This window comes from Amblyomma maculatum, unplaced genomic scaffold (assembly GCF_055883805.1).
Source record: "Amblyomma maculatum isolate TAMU_Amacu unplaced genomic scaffold, ASM5588380v1 scaffold_23, whole genome shotgun sequence".
Classification (NCBI taxonomy): Eukaryota; Metazoa; Arthropoda; class Arachnida; order Ixodida; family Ixodidae; genus Amblyomma; species Amblyomma maculatum.
In genome coordinates, this window is record NW_028146748.1 from 2257994 (window position 1) to 2275418 (window position 17425).

A 17425-nucleotide genomic window follows, 5' to 3' on the forward strand; every position below is an offset into this window, starting at 1 on the left:
TAATTACTAATTATTACCACACTGTAAAACCAACCACAATGGCTAGGTAAACTTTTAATACTAATTATTTACATTTGCGTAAATATAATTACCAATTACTTCCACACTCTGCAAAACCAACCACAATGGCTAGGTAAACTATTACTAATTATTTACAGTTGCGAAAATATAATTACTAATTATTACCACACTGTAAAACCAACCACATTGGCTAGATAAACAATTATTACTAATTATTTATAGTTGCATAGTATACTTACTAATTATTACCACACTCTGTAAAACCAACCACATTGGCTACATAAACAATTATTAATAATTATTTACAGTTGCATAAATAATTACTACACTCTGTAAAACCAACCACATTGGCTAGGTAAACAATTATTACTAATTATTTACAGTTGCGTAAATATAATTACTAATTATTACCACACTGTAAAACCAACCACAATGGCTAGGTAAACTTTTAATACTAATTATTTACATTTGCGTAAATATAATTACCAATTACTTCCACACTCTGCAAAACCAACCACAATGGCTAGGTAAACTATTATTACTAATTATTTACAGTTGCGAAAATATAATTACTAATTATTACCACACTGTAAAACCAACCACATTGGCTAGATAAACAATTATTACTAATTATTTATAGTTGCATAGTATACTTACTAATTATTACCACACTCTGTAAAACCAACCACATTGGCTACATAAACAATTATTAATAATTATTTACAGTTGCGTAAATAATTATTACTAATTATTGACAGTTGCGTGAATATAATTACTAATTATAACCACACTCTGTAAAACCAACCACAATTGCTAGGTAAACTATTATTACTAATTATTTACAGTTGCGTAAATATAATTACTAATTATTACCACACTGTAAAACCAACCACAATGGCTAGGTAAACTTTTATTACTAATTATTTATAGTTGCATAGTATACTTACTAATTATTACCACACTCTGTAAAACCAACCACATTGGCTACATAAACAATTATTAATAATTATTTACAGTTGCGTAAATAATTACTACACTCTGTAAAACCAACCACATTGGCTAGGTAAACAATTATTACTAATTATTTACAGTTGCGTAAATATAATTACTAATTATTACCACACTGTAAAACCAACCACAGTGGCTAGGTAAACTTTTAATACTAATTATTTACATTTGCGTAAATATAATTACCAATTACTTCCACACTCTGCAAAACCAACCACAATCGCTAGGTAAACTATTATTACTAATTATTTATAGTTGCATAGTATACTTACTAATTATTACCACACTCTGTAAAGCCAACCACATTGGCTACATAAACAATTATTAATAATTATTTACAGTTGCATAAATAATTACTACACTCTGTAAAACCAACCACATTGGCTAGGTAAACAATTATTACTAATTATTTACAGTTGCGTAAATATAATTACTAATTATTACCACACTGTAAAACCAACCACAATGGCTAGGTAAACTTTTAATACTAATTATTTACATTTGCGTAAATATAATTACCAATTACTTCCACACTCTGCAAAACCAACCACAATGGCTAGGTAAACTATTATTACTAATTATTTACAGTTGCGAAAATATAATTACTAATTATTACCACACTGTAAAACCAACCACATTGGCTAGATAAACAATTATTACTAATTATTTATAGTTGCATAGTATACTTACTAATTATTACCACACTCTGTAAAACCAACCACATTGGCTACATAAACAATTATTAATAATTATTTACAGTTGCGTAAATAATTATTACTAATTATTGACAGTTGCGTGAATATAATTACTAATTATAACCACACTCTGTAAAACCAACCACAATTGCTAGGTAAACTATTATTACTAATTATTTACAGTTGCGTAAATATAATTACTAATTATTACCACACTGTAAAACCAACCACAATGGCTAGGTAAACTTTTATTACTAATTATTTATAGTTGCATAGTATACTTACTAATTATTACCACACTCTGTAAAACCAACCACATTGGCTACATAAACAATTATTAATAATTATTTACAGTTGCGTAAATAATTACTACACTCTGTAAAACCAACCACATTGGCTAGGTAAACAATTATTACTAATTATTTACAGTTGCGTAAATATAATTACTAATTATTACCACACTGTAAAACCAACCACAGTGGCTAGGTAAACTTTTAATACTAATTATTTACATTTGCGTAAATAGTATTACCAATTACTTCCACACTCTGCAAAACCAACCACAATGGCTAAGTAAACTATTATTACTAATTATTTACAGTTGCGAAAATATAATTACTAATTATTACCACACTGTAAAACCAACCACATTGGCTAGATAAACAATTATTACTAATTATTTATAGTTGCATAGTATACTTACTAATTATTACCACACACTGTAAAACCAACCACATTGGCTACATAAACAATTATTAATAATTATTTACAGTTGCGTAAATAATTACTACACTCTTTAAAACCAACCACATTGGCTAGGTAAACAATTATTACTAATTATTGACAGTTGCGTGAATATAATTACTACACTCTGTAAAACCAACCACAATTGCTAGGTAAACTATTATTACTAATTATTTACAGTTGCGTAAATATAATTACTAATTATTACCACACTGTAAAACCAACCACAATGGCTAGGTAAACTTTTATTACTAATTATTTATAGTTGCATAGTATACTTACTAATTATTACCACACTCTGTAAAACCAACCACATTGGCTACATAAAAAATTATTAAGAATTATTTACAGTTGCGTAAATAATTACTACACTCTGTAAAACCAACCACATTGGCTAGGTAAACAATTATTACTAATTATTTACAGTTGCGTAAATATAATTACTAATTATTACCACACTGTAAAACCAACCACAATGGCTAGGTAAACTTTTAATACTAATTATTTACATTTGCGTAAATATAATTACCAATTACTTCCACACTCTGCAAAACCAACCACAATGGCTAGGTAAACTATTATTACTAATTATTTACAGTTGCGAAAATATAATTACTAATTATTACCACACTGTAAAACCAACCACATTGGCTAGATAAACAATTATTACTAATTATTTATAGTTGCATAGTATACTTACTAATTATTACCACACTCTGTAAAACCAACCACATTGGCTACATAAACAATTATTAATAATTATTTACAGTTGCGTAAATAATTACTACACTCTTTAAAACCAACCACATTGGCTAGGTAAACAATTATTACTAATTATTGACAGTTGCGTGAATATAATTACTAATTATAACCACACTCTGTAAAACCAACCACAATTGCTAGGTAAACTGTTATTACTAATTATTTACAGTTGCGTAAATATAATTACTAATTATTACCACACTGTAAAACCAACCACAATGGCTAGGTAAACTTTTAATACTAATTATTTACATTTGCGTAAATATAATTACCAATTACTTCCACACTCTGCAAAACCAACCACAATGGCTAGGTAAACTATTATTACTAATTATTTACAGTTGTGAAAATATAATTACTAATTATTACCACACTGTAAAACAACCACATTGGCTAGATAAACAATTATTACTAATTATTTATACTTGCATAGTATACTTACTAATTATTACCACACTCTGTAAAACCAACCACATTGGCTACATAAACAATTATTAATAATTATATACAGTTGCGTAAATAATTACTACACTCTTTAAAACCAACCACATTGGCTAGGTAAACAATTATTACTAATTATTTACAGTTGCGTAAATAATTACTACACTCTGTAAAACCAACCACATATGCTAGGTAAACTTTTAATACTAATTATTTACATTTGCGTAAATATAATTACCAATTACTTCCACACTCTGCAAAACCAACCACAATGGCTAGGTAAACTATTACTAATTATTTACAGTTGCGAAAATATAATTACTAATTATTACCACACTGTAAAACCAACCACATTGGCTAGATAAACAATTATTACTAATTAATTATAGTTGCATAGTATACTTACTAATTATTACCACACTCTGTAAAACCAACCACATTGGCTACATAAACAATTATTAATAATTATTTACAGTTGCGTAAATAATTATTACTAATTATTGACAGTTGCGTGAATATAATTACTAATTATAACCACACTCTGTAAAACCAACCACAATTGCTAGGTAAACTATTATTACTAATTATTTACAGTTGCGTAAATATAATTACTAATTATTACCACACTGTAAAACCAACCACAATGGCTAGGTAAACTTTTATTACTAATTATTTATAGTTGCATAGTATACTTACTAATTATTACCACACTCTGTAAAACCAACCACATTGGCTACATAAACAATTATTAATAATTATTTACAGTTGCGTAAATAATTACTACACTCTGTAAAACCAACCACATTGGCTAGGTAAACAATTATTACTAATTATTTACAGTTGCGTAAATATAATTACTAATTATTACCACACTGTAAAACCAACCACAATGGCTAGGTAAACTTTTAATACTAATTATTTACATTTGCGTAAATATAATTACCAATTACTTCCGCACTCTGCAAAACCAACCACAATGGCTAGGTAAACTATTATTACTAATTATTTACAGTTGCGAAAATATAATTTCTAATTATTACCACACTGTAAAACCAACCACATTGGCTAGATAAACAATTATTACTAATTATTTATAGTTGCATAGTATACTTACTAATTATTACCACACTCTGTAAAACCAACCACATTGGCTACATAAACAATTATTAATAATTATTTACAGTTGCGTAAATAATTATTACTAATTATTGACAGTTGCGTGAATATAATTACTAATTATAACCACACTCTGTAAAACCAACCACAATTGCTAGGTAAACTATTATTACTAATTATTTACAGTTGCATAAATATAATTACTAATTATTACCACTCTGTAAAACCAACCACAATGGCTAGGTAAACTTTTATTACTAATTATTTATAGTTGCATAGTATACTTACTAATTATTACCACACTCGGTAAAACCAACCACATTGGCTACATAAACAATTATTAATAATTATTTACAGTTGCGTAAATAATTACTACGCTCTGTAAAACCAACCACATTGGCTAGGTAAACAATTATTACTAATTATTTACAGTTGCGTAAATATAATTACTAATTATTACCACACTGTAAAACCAACCACAATGGCTAGGTAAACTTTTAATACTAATTATTTACATTTGCGTAAATATAATTACCAATTACTTCCACACTCTGCAAAACCAACCACAATGGCTAGGTAAACTATTACTAATTATTTACAGTTGCGAAAATATAATTACTAATTATTACCACACTGTAAAACCAACCACATTGGCTAGATAAACAATTATTACTAATTATTTATAGTTGCATAGTATACTTACTAATTATTACCACACTCTGTAAAACCAACCACATTGGCTACATAAACAATTATTAATAATTATTTACAGTTGCATAAATAATTACTACACTCTGTAAAACCAACCACATTGGCTAGGTAAACAATTATTACTAATTATTTACAGTTGCGTAAATATAATTACTAATTATTACCACACTGTAAAACCAACCACAATGGCTAGGTAAACTTTTAATACTAATTATTTACATTTGCGTAAATATAATTACCAATTACTTCCACACTCTGCAAAACCAACCACAATGGCTAGGTAAACTATTATTACTAATTATTTACAGTTGCGAAAATATAATTACTAATTATTACCACACTGTAAAACCAACCACATTGGCTAGATAAACAATTATTACTAATTATTTATAGTTGCATAGTATACTTACTAATTATTACCACACTCTGTAAAACCAACCACATTGGCTACATAAACAATTATTAATAATTATTTACAGTTGCGTAAATAATTATTACTAATTATTGACAGTTGCGTGAATATAATTACTAATTATAACCACACTCTGTAAAACCAACCACAATTGCTAGGTAAACTATTATTACTAATTATTTACAGTTGCGTAAATATAATTACTAATTATTACCACACTGTAAAACCAACCACAATGGCTAGGTAAACTTTTATTACTAATTATTTATAGTTGCATAGTATACTTACTAATTATTACCACACTCTGTAAAACCAACCACATTGGCTACATAAACAATTATTAATAATTATTTACAGTTGCGTAAATAATTACTACACTCTGTAAAACCAACCACATTGGCTAGGTAAACAATTATTACTAATTATTTACAGTTGCGTAAATATAATTACTAATTATTACCACACTGTAAAACCAACCACAGTGGCTAGGTAAACTTTTAATACTAATTATTTACATTTGCGTAAATATAATTACCAATTACTTCCACACTCTGCAAAACCAACCACAATCGCTAGGTAAACTATTATTACTAATTATTTATAGTTGCATAGTATACTTACTAATTATTACCACACTCTGTAAAACCAACCACATTGGCTACATAAACAATTATTAATAATTATTTACAGTTGCATAAATAATTACTACACTCTGTAAAACCAACCACATTGGCTAGGTAAACAATTATTACTAATTATTTACAGTTGCGTAAATATAATTACTAATTATTACCACACTGTAAAACCAACCACAATGGCTAGGTAAACTTTTAATACTAATTATTTACATTTGCGTAAATATAATTACCAATTACTTCCACACTCTGCAAAACCAACCACAATGGCTAGGTAAACTATTATTACTAATTATTTACAGTTGCGAAAATATAATTACTAATTATTACCACACTGTAAAACCAACCACATTGGCTAGATAAACAATTATTACTAATTATTTATAGTTGCATAGTATACTTACTAATTATTACCACACTCTGTAAAACCAACCACATTGGCTACATAAACAATTATTAATAATTATTTACAGTTGCGTAAATAATTATTACTAATTATTGACAGTTGCGTGAATATAATTACTAATTATAACCACACTCTGTAAAACCAACCACAATTGCTAGGTAAACTATTATTACTAATTATTTACAGTTGCGTAAATATAATTACTAATTATTACCACACTGTAAAACCAACCACAATGGCTAGGTAAACTTTTATTACTAATTATTTATAGTTGCATAGTATACTTACTAATTATTACCACACTCTGTAAAACCAACCACATTGGCTACATAAACAATTATTAATAATTATTTACAGTTGCGTAAATAATTACTACACTCTGTAAAACCAACCACATTGGCTAGGTAAACAATTATTACTAATTATTTACAGTTGCGTAAATATAATTACTAATTATTACCACACTGTAAAACCAACCACAGTGGCTAGGTAAACTTTTAATACTAATTATTTACATTTGCGTAAATAGTATTACCAATTACTTCCACACTCTGCAAAACCAACCACAATGGCTAGGTAAACTATTATTACTAATTATTTACAGTTGCGAAAATATAATTACTAATTATTACCACACTGTAAAACCAACCACATTGGCTAGATAAACAATTATTACTAATTATTTATAGTTGCATAGTATACTTACTAATTATTACCACACACTGTAAAACCAACCACATTGGCTACATAAACAATTATTAATAATTATTTACAGTTGCGTAAATAATTACTACACTCTTTAAAACCAACCACATTGGCTAGGTAAACAATTATTACTAATTATTGACAGTTGCGTGAATATAATTACTACACTCTGTAAAACCAACCACAATTGCTAGGTAAACTATTATTACTAATTATTTACAGTTGCGTAAATATAATTACTAATTATTACCACACTGTAAAACCAACCACAATGGCTAGGTAAACTTTTATTACTAATTATTTATAGTTGCATAGTATACTTACTAATTATTACCACACTCTGTAAAACCAACCACATTGGCTACATAAAAAATTATTAAGAATTATTTACAGTTGCGTAAATAATTACTACACTCTGTAAAACCAACCACATTGGCTAGGTAAACAATTATTACTAATTATTTACAGTTGCGTAAATATAATTACTAATTATTACCACACTGTAAAACCAACCACAATGGCTAGGTAAACTTTTAATACTAATTATTTACATTTGCGTAAATATAATTACCAATTACTTCCACACTCTGCAAAACCAACCACAATGGCTAGGTAAACTATTATTACTAATTATTTACAGTTGCGAAAATATAATTACTAATTATTACCACACTGTAAAACCAACCACATTGGCTAGATAAACAATTATTACTAATTATTTATAGTTGCATAGTATACTTACTAATTATTACCACACTCTGTAAAACCAACCACATTGGCTACATAAACAATTATTAATAATTATTTACAGTTGCGTAAATAATTACTACACTCTTTAAAACCAACCACATTGGCTAGGTAAACAATTATTACTAATTATTGACAGTTGCGTGAATATAATTACTAATTATAACCACACTCTGTAAAACCAACCACAATTGCTAGGTAAACTGTTATTACTAATTATTTACAGTTGCGTAAATATAATTACTAATTATTACCACACTGTAAAACCAACCACAATGGCTAGGTAAACTTTTAATACTAATTATTTACATTTGCGTAAATATAATTACCAATTACTTCCACACTCTGCAAAACCAACCACAATGGCTAGGTAAACTATTATTACTAATTATTTACAGTTGTGAAAATATAATTACTAATTATTACCACACTGTAAAACAACCACATTGGCTAGATAAACAATTATTACTAATTATTTATACTTGCATAGTATACTTACTAATTATTACCACACTCTGTAAAACCAACCACATTGGCTACATAAACAATTATTAATAATTATATACAGTTGCGTAAATAATTACTACACTCTTTAAAACCAACCACATTGGCTAGGTAAACAATTATTACTAATTATTTACAGTTGCGTAAATAATTACTACACTCTGTAAAACCAACCACATATGCTAGGTAAACTTTTAATACTAATTATTTACATTTGCGTAAATATAATTACCAATTACTTCCACACTCTGCAAAACCAACCACAATGGCTAGGTAAACTATTACTAATTATTTACAGTTGCGAAAATATAATTACTAATTATTACCACACTGTAAAACCAACCACATTGGCTAGATAAACAATTATTACTAATTATTTATAGTTGCATAGTATACTTACTAATTATTACCACACTCTGTAAAACCAACCACATTGGCTACATAAACAATTATTAATAATAATTTACAGTTGCGTAAATAATTACTACACTCTGTAAAACCAACCACATTGGCTAGGTAAACAATTATTACTAATTATTTACAGTTGCGTAAATATAATTACTAATTATTACCACACTGTAAAACCAACCACAATGGCTAGGTAAACTTTTAATACTAATTATTTACATTTGCGGAAATATAATTACCAATTACTTCCACACTCTGCAAAACCAACCACAATGGCTAGGTAAACTATTATTACTAATTATTTACAGTTGCGAAAATATAATTACTAATTATTACCGCACTGTAAAACCAACCACATTGGCTAGATAAACAATTATTACTAATTATTTATAGTTGCATAGTATACTTACTAATTATTACCACACTCTGTAAAACCAACCACATTGGCTACATAAACAATTATTAATAATTATTTACAGTTGCGTAAATAATTACTACACTCTGTAAAACCAACCACATTGGCTAGGTAAACAATTATTACTAATTATTGACAGTTGCGTGAATATAATTACTACTCTCTGTAAAACCAACCACAATTGCTAGGTAAACTATTATTACTAATTATTTACAATTGCGTAAATATAATTACTAATTATTACCACACTGTAAAACCAACCACAATGGCTAGGTAAACTTTTAATACTAATTATTGACAGTTGCGTGAATATAATTACTAATTATAACCACACTCTGTAAAACCAACCACAATTGCTAGGTAAACTATTATTACTAATTATTTACAGTTGCGTAAATATAATTACTAATTATTACCACACTGTAAAACCAACCACATTGGCTAGATAAACAATTATTACTAATTATTTATAGTTGCATAGTATACTTACTAATTATTACCACACACTGTAAAACCAACCACATTGGCTACATAAACAATTATTAATAATTATTTACAGTTGCGTAAATAATTACTACACTCTTTAAAACCAACCACATTGGCTAGGTAAACAATTATTACTAATTATTGACAGTTGCGTAAATATAATTACTACACTCTGTAAAACCAACCACAATTGCTAGGTAAACTATTATTACTAATTATTTACAGTTGCGTAAATATAATTACTAATTATTACCACACTGTAAAACCAACCACAATGGCTAGGTAAACTTTTAATACTAATTATTTACATTTGCGTAAATATAATTACCAATTACTTCCACACTCTGCAAAACCAACCACAATGGCTAGGTAAACTATTATTACTAATTATTTACAGTTGCGAAAATATAATTACTAATTATTACCACACTGTAAAACCAACCACATTGGCTAGATAAACAATTATTACTAATTATTTATAGTTGCATAGTATACTTACTAATTATTACCACACTCTGTAAAACCAACCACATTGGCTACATAAACAATTATTAATAATTATTTACAGTTGCGTAAATAATTATTACTAATTATTGACAGTTGCGTGAATATAATTACTAATTATAACCACACTCTGTAAAACCAACCACAATTGCTAGGTAAACTATTATTACTAATTATTTACAGTTGCGTAAATATAATTACTAATTATTACCACACTGTAAAACCAACCACAATGGCTAGGTAAACTTTTATTACTAATTATTTATAGTTGCATAGTATACTTACTAATTATTACCACACTCTGTAAAACCAACCACATTGGCTACATAAAAAATTATTAATAATTATTTACAGTTGCGTAAATAATTACTACACTCTGTAAAACCAACCACATTGGCTAGGTAAACAATTATTACTAATTATTTACAGTTGCGTAAATATAATTACTAATTATTACCACACTGTAAAACCAACCACAATGGCTAGGTAAACTTTTAATACTAATTATTTATATTTGCGTAAATATAATTACCAATTACTTCCACACTCTGCAAAACCAACCACAATGGCTAGGTAAACTATTATTACTAATTATTTACAGTTGCGAAAATATAATTACTAATTATTACCACACTGTAAAACCAACCACATTGGCTAGATAAACAATTATTACTAATTATTTATAGTTGCATAGTATACTTACTAATTATTACCACACTCTGTAAAACCAACCACATTGGCTACATAAACAATTATTAATAATTATTTACAGTTGCGTAAATAATTACTACACTCTGTAAAACCAACCACATTGGCTAGGTAAACAATTATTACTAATTATTTACAGTTGCGTAAATATAATTACTAATTATTACCACACTGTAAAACCAACCACAATGGCTAGGTAAACTTTTAATACTAATTATTTACATTTGCGTAAATATAATTACCAATTACTTCCACACTCTGCAAAATCAACCACAATGGCTAGGTAAACTATTATTACTAATTATTTACGGTTGCGTAAATATAATTACTAATTATTACCACACTGTAAAACCAACCACATTGGCTAGATAAACAATTATTACTAATTATTTATAGTTGCATAGTATACTTACTAATTATTACCACACTCTGTAAAACCAACCACATTGGCTACATAAACAATTATTAATAATTATTTACAGTTGCGTAAATAATTACTACACTCTTTAAAACCAACCACATTGGCTAGGTAAACAATTATTACTAATTATTGACAGTTGCGTGAATATAATTACTAATTATAACCACACTCTGTAAAACCAACCACAATTGCTAGGTAAACTATTATTACTAATTATTTACAGTTGCGTAAATATAATTACTAATTATTACCACACTGTAAAACCAACCACAATGGCTAGGTAAACTTTTATTACTAATTATTTATAGTTGCATAGTATACTTACTAATTATTACCACACTCTGTAAAACCAACCACATTGGCTACATAAACAATTATTAATAATTATTTACAGTTGCGTAAATAATTACTACACTCTGTAAAACCAACCACATTGGCTAGGTAAACAATTATTACTAATTATTTACAGTTGCGTAAATATAATTACTAATTATTACCACACTGTAAAACCAACCACAATGGCTAGGTAAACTTTTAATACTAATTATTTACATTTGCGTAAATATAATTACCAATTACTTCCACACTCTGCAAAACCAACCACAATGGCTAGGTAAACTATTACTAATTATTTACAGTTGCGAAAATATAATTACTAATTATTACCACACTGTAAAACCAACCACATTGGCTAGATAAACAATTATTACTAATTATTTATAGTTGCATAGTATACTTACTAATTATTACCACACTCTGTAAAACCAACCACATTGGCTACATAAACAATTATTAATAATTATTTACAGTTGCGTAAATAATTACTACACTCTTTAAAACCAACCACATTGGCTAGGTAAACAATTATTACTAATTATTGACAGTTGCGTGAATATAATTACTACACTCTGTAAAACCAACCACAATTGCTAGGTAAACTATTATTACTAATTATTTACAGTTGCGTAAATATAATTACTAATTATTACCACACTGTAAAACCAACCACAATGGCTAGGTAAACTTTTAATACTAATTATTTACTTTTGCGTAAATATAATTACCAATTACTTCCACACTCTGCAAAACCAACCACAATTGCTAGGTAAACTATTATTACTAATTATTTACAGTTGCGTAAATATAATTACTAATTATTACCACACTGTAACACCAACCACAATGGCTAGGTAAACTTTTATTACTAATTATTTATAGTTGCATAGTATACTTACTAATTATTACCACACTCTGTAAAACCAACCACATTGGCTACATAAACAATTATTAATAATTATTTACAGTTGCGTAAATAATTACTACACTCTGTAAAACCAACCACATAACAGTAAAAGTCGGAAAAAAAGTCGGAAAAAAGTCGGAAAAAAAAGTCGGAAAAAAAAGTCGGAAAAAAAAGTCGGAAAAAAAGTCGGAAAAAAAAGTCGGAAAAAAAAAGTCGGAAAAAAAAGTCGGAAAAAAAAGTCCAAAAATTTCTAGAACAAAACAAAGCAGTTTTTCTGTTTTTTTTCAATTGTGCCTTCTCCCCCCCAAAAGGGGGAGATGCTGGGCCGGTCCCGGAAGTAGTGCAGTACCGGGTCGACCCGTGGCGGAGTTGGAGCAAGCCCCGAACACTCCGCCGCGCTACAAAAATCAGTTTAATATCATGGGTACAATTAGAACCCGTAACAGATATTAAGCTGTTAAGAACAGAGTGTTTTTCAGAAATGTTTTGTACATTTCCTAGCAGTTTTATTGCAGACACCTACTGTTGTTGTTCATTCCTTTTTAGGGGAAATCTCATCTGTAAAGTTTTATTCCTGGTGTGGGGTGAGTGTATTGTTGTGCGTGTAGGAAGTCTTTCTAACTCGATCTGCTGAAGTCCACCGAAGTGCGAGCCCTTCAATTTGCAGCTACGTGTTTAGCATAGACTTCACGAGAAGCTGCGATGGTATCGCTCACCGCCAGCTTCTTGAAGAGACGCATGTAGCGTTTGCTACAGAGGCGCCTCATCACTTTGTCATTGTTGGGGTCCCAGGAGCCCAGGGCCCCAACAACAACTGTCTCGATGCTGACCCGCTGGAATTTCCGGAGCAGGTATTGGCGAACGGGTTCGTACTTGGCGATCTTACTCTCCCGTGCAGCATCGAAGGCGGTTTTGCGATTGTCAAAGGGACATGTGACATCGATGACAATCGCTGTTTCCCCGCGCGCCAGAACAAGATCTGGGCGGAGGTTCGTGTCACCCACGGGCCGGTTCTCATGGGTGACGGTGAATCGCTTCTCAGCGGCTGTCTTCAGCCGGTCGACGATCCTGTTGTGTCGGCTGGTGTAGGCGACGCTCTGGCGAATGCAGTGGCAGAGAACATGCGGGAGGGATTCCTTGTCTTGCCCGCATCTCCGACACCGCTGGTCAGCAGCGACATCCCACGGCCTGGCTCCGTTGAGGGGCAGCAGGTTCAGCCTCGCACAGTGCACGAAGCGCCAATCGCAGAAGCGAGTGAAGCGCCCCGTCCTCATGAAGTGGGAACTGCTACGGTCGGCTGCTACGCACTCCATCACTTTCCCCTGGTTAGGCTTTTCGTGGAGATTGTGATCTCGTGCGCGCATAGCGATGCTCCGAAGTGTCCTCACCACTTTCGTGCGCTGCTTCTGCGTGACGGTCACGTCGGCGCGAGTGATGCTGGGGCCCCCCTCTTGCATCTCCCACGTGACCGCCAGGCGCCGGGAAGCTTTGCGAGCCTCCGTCCATACAGACTGAAGCTGCGTTGCCCTAGCTCGGAAGTCTCCCTCCGTCTCCCCTGTCAGGTAGGCAGCAATGTCCTCATCCGTGGCTGGTCGGCGTAGTCTCTTCGTCGTGATGGCAGTAACGGCATGCAGCGCTAGATCTCGCACCTCTAGATCAAGAGAGGAGAGGAGCTTAAATGCATTGTCAATGCGGCAGATGTCGCTCAGCTCCGCTGCGAGGGGGATGCCGACCGAGCCCGATGCTGCACTGCCGTAGAGGTATTCATTGGCTGCGGTTCCTGGAAGATAAAGGGATTTTTTGATTAGTGGCCGCAGTGCATCGTCGAGGCGCGCCCACTCTGACTTGCCCAACACACCGCACCGCATGGAGAAATTGAGCGCTGGATATACAAATGTTTTCACAGCGTCCAATCTCTGCCAAGGGGCGAGCATTGAGCTAAGCAGGCGGCGGCCGGTGTTGATGGCCTGGTCCACAGTAGCTCTGTCCGGGAAGACGTTGAACCCTACAGGGCGGCCCAGGAACGTCTGGCTTTCAAAATCCTGGATAATTGGGATCTCAGCTCCTGCAATAAAGAAAGGGGTCAGTCTTGTACCAACCGGTGTTTTGCCGCTCAGATGAAGAGTGCGGCACTTCGCTGGGTTAAGCTGTAATCCCAGCCTAGAAGAAAGGGATTCAACAGTATTAATGCGGGCTTGAAGCATCTCCGGGTCATTGGCCAGGGGGGTGAGGTCATCGGCGTAGGCCAGGATGTTGTGCTGCCTCTCGCCTCCCTGCACAGCACGCAAAACAGGGTCAATGACAAAATTAAACAAGAGCCCGCTCAGTGGGCATCCCTGTCGAATCCCTGCAGAAATAGCGATCGGCCGTGTTGACCCTTCTTGTCCTACGATGGTGGTGGTGTTGTCCCTGTAGAGGTCAGCGACGATCGAACAGAAGTCGCTGCCGGCGCCTGCTCCACGTAGTGCGTCGATGAGGGCGTTGTGGGCGACAGATCCAAAGGCGTTGCTGAAGTCAAGGAACGCCACGCACAGCTCCCCACCGCCACCCCTCGCTGCGTCGAGGCGCTCCTGCAGCACGAAGTTGTGCTCAAACACACCATCGTGCGGCAGGAACCCCTTTTGACAACGAGAGAGCAGCTCGTGTTCAGCGATCCATCGCTGCAGCCGAGTGGCGAGACACCCAGCATACAGCTTTGAAATCGTCGACCCGAGTGCGATGGGGCGCCAGTTCGTGACGTCCTCCACAGGTTCCTTCTTGTGGATGAGGATGGTCCGGGACTCCTTCCATGCTGGGGGCACTCTCTTAAACTTGAGGCAGGCGTTGAATGCTGCTGTCAGGAAGGCTGCTTCAGGGTCTGTCGTCTTCCAGTGCTGGTAGGTGATTCGGTCGTTGCCGGGCGCGGTGTTCTCACATTTCCTCAGCTTCGTCAGGACCTCCTCTTCGGTGAACTTGTCTAGAGGGAATTCCGTGAGGTCGCTGCTCTTGGCCTTGTTGAGAAGAAGGCTGGTGTCCACCTCCTTGGGGCCCCACGTTGCAGTGAAGTGGTCCTCGAGATCCTGTAAAGGAACCGTGCACATAGGCGACTCGCCGTCCACAATCAGGCGTACTGCTCGGCGGCGATTCCTGCGGTAAAGAGACTGGATCTGCTGAGCGTTGTCGGGGTTGGTCGGACGGCGCGGCTTACCTCCGGCCGGAGCCTTCGGCAGCTTTACCGCCTTTCCAACCTCGGTGATGGCCTCCTCCAAGATGGAAAGAAAACCATCCCAACCCTCAGCAGACGCAGGCTCACGCAGCAAACACCGGAGGCGCCTGGTGTGGTCGACGAGTATGCCCTCGCACTCCAGTTCATCAGAAAGAGAATCAGTTAGTGCTCCCTGGGTGGCAGTTGCGTCATGGTGCCCGCCGCCGTCGTCGTCTTGAAGCTGCGATGTATTGCTTTCCTCGCTGATTGTTGACAGGTGAGCCTGTTGTCCGTCGCCTACCTGCAAGGAAGGAGAATCTTGTGAATTCTCCATCTCCCTGCTGCTGTTGGGTGTGCTGCTGGCAGGCACGGGAATTCCCTGGTCATCCTGCTGGGATGGGGAGGTGGGAAAAATTAGTGCTGGTGTTGCTGCTCTCGTGGTGCTGCTCTCTGGAGGAGGAGAGATGGGGGTTAGCGTTCGTGGCTCTTCCTGGCCCGCTTCCTCCACATTGGTGTCTTGTTGAGGCGTTGCTGGTGGTGTCCTTGCGTCTTGGCTGATGTCCTCTTCTTGTGGGGGCTCTAGATCCGGTGGTCTGGCGTCCCGTGATGGTGTCCGTCTTAGTCTTCTCGTCGCCGCTAACGGTGGCACGGGACGAGGCGGTAATCCCTGCATGGCAGTCTGTTTGCGGTGCCACATGTGATGATTTTCCAGCCCTCTTTTCGATGGAAAAGAGAGCTGGCAATCACCGCACTTGTGGCTGTGCAAGTCAGTGCTGGCCACCTCGAGCTTCTCTCCAGTAAGACAGGGATGCGCTTTTGGCCGAGGACCGACCTCTCTGTGGCAGAGAGTGCAAAAATGCGTGACCTGGCTTATGCGCACCCCATGCTCACTTTCAAGATGCCGAGTCAGGGACTGCCGCCTGGACGTCCACAATACCGGGGAGTACGCGGTAGCGCATCCCTCTTCCGTACATCGGAACGTCCTCGCCAGAGGAAAGAACAGCGTAAGGCTGTTCCCATCACGGCGAGGTTGCGATCCGGGCTGTGGCGGTTCTTCATTGTTGGCCGGGCTTGGACTGGTAGACGGCGATCGGACTGGAATGCGGCTTCTGCTGGCGGTGAAGGCGCTGCTTGTCGGAGGCGATGACA

General features: G+C 34.3%; 1 pseudogene; it reads right to left on the minus strand.

The window, feature by feature from the left end:
- Positions 1-13407: 13407 nt before the first annotated feature.
- Positions 13408-13580, minus strand: LOC146171129 (U2 spliceosomal RNA; annotated as a pseudogene).
- Positions 13581-17425: the final 3845 nt, after the last annotated feature.